The sequence below is a fragment of the Cryptotermes secundus genome, unplaced genomic scaffold (genome assembly GCF_002891405.2).
Source record: "Cryptotermes secundus unplaced genomic scaffold, Csec_1.0 scaffold1356, whole genome shotgun sequence".
NCBI lineage: Eukaryota > Metazoa > Arthropoda > Insecta > Blattodea > Kalotermitidae > Cryptotermes > Cryptotermes secundus.
In genome coordinates, this window is record NW_019731598.1 from 450,978 (window position 1) to 452,569 (window position 1,592).

Genomic DNA, 1,592 nt, shown 5'->3' on the forward strand with positions numbered 1-1,592 from the left:
AGTACGGCGGCATTCGCGCAGCCGGCCGATTTCTAATGGTGTTTGCATTGTTTAAGGGTATCGAACACGACGTCACACCCGTGACATTTGAAGGCAAGCTAAGGCAGGTTCTATCGGCGGACGTGTTTAGATAGGTGTCCGTGCCGTTTGTATACCTTTGGGATCGGAGCGTAGATTCGGCTAGTGGGACGTCGATTTCGTAGAAGGAGGTGCCTATCTCATCCGGTTCCTGGGCCGGCAGCACGTCAGACCGGTCTCCATTCTCGCCCTGATGGCTCAGCGTTTGCTCCACCGTTCCTTCACTTGAGTTTGTTTCCTGCCCCATCGCTATCGGTAGTCAGCAGCTAACCTGTTCCACAGGTATTATCCATGGCCCCTTGTAAAAACCTTCCACAATTGCTGTCTCCCAGTTAGCACTCTGCGCCCACTGTCAATGATCGGTTTCGCGGGCCACCACGGCGATACAGGTCAGCGTTAATTCTCACAGAGCTCACTGCGTACACCGTACCCGTGGTCCGAGAGGTAGCGTCTCTGGTCCGCATTTATTTCACCGATAACTATGGCGGCACTATGGTCAATGTTTAGCGATCTGAATGAGTAGTTCCACGGTTGAACACTGCGCTTGATTCCACGGATAACGTACACCGTCACGGCTATCACCGATTTCTTAACGCGAACACGGTACTCCGCGATCCGAGGAGTAGCGTTTCTGGTCAACGATTGTTTCACCGATAGCTATGGTGACACGTGAACCATGTACAGCGACACGGTTAGCTAGTACCACAGATGATCACTGTACCGACCTCCGCGGATAACTATTTTCGCTGTAGCCAGCGTACCGCATACTTCGCGTACCGTGAATAAATAATTTCACAGAGCACTATGGTAGCACTGGTCCCTGTCCTTATGTACATTGCTAACACTTTTCACTGTGACCAACTTACCGCATACGTCGTATACCGAAATCTAGTACGTTATTCCTCAGGACAGTAATTAGTTTCACACAACACTATTGTAGCACTGGTTTTATTCCACAGTTCCACCGTTAAACACTGCTACAAAGTCCACGGTTAAATATTATCAACTAGGGGTAACACCTACTGTCAGCGATGAATTTTCCAAGTAGCCACGGTGGCACTAGTCGATTTTCATTTCCACGGAAGGCTAGTCCCATGTGCACCCTACCAATTATCACAGTTAACTTACCACATGCACAGAATTCCGTGCTCCAAAAGTAGCAACTCTGATCGCGGTCACGAAGTCCACGGTTAACACCACACATGATGTATTCGCTGGTTTCTTTTCGCGGGACTGTTTACACTAACAAAAATTGCGGGGAGCACTACAATATATATATATTTATATATACATATACAAACACTTTTTTCTTCTTTCGCTTCATATAACAAAAGCTTAACAGCATTAAGCTGATAAGAACAAATACTACACTTTAATCTCAGCCAGAAGACTGAGAAGCGATGACGTCTGGCGTCGCGACGCCTAAAAATATGCCACGACTTCTCCTTTCCACAAGCGCTAAGTAGAGAATAAATAATCTTCACTTTTCTTTGTCATTCTGCCCTCATACGTAT

At 47.2% G+C, this 1,592-nt stretch overlaps 1 pseudogene; it reads right to left on the reverse strand.

The window, feature by feature from the left end:
- Nucleotides 1-1,332: 1,332 nt before the first annotated feature.
- Nucleotides 1,333-1,480, reverse strand: LOC111867267 (annotated as a pseudogene).
- Nucleotides 1,481-1,592: the final 112 nt, after the last annotated feature.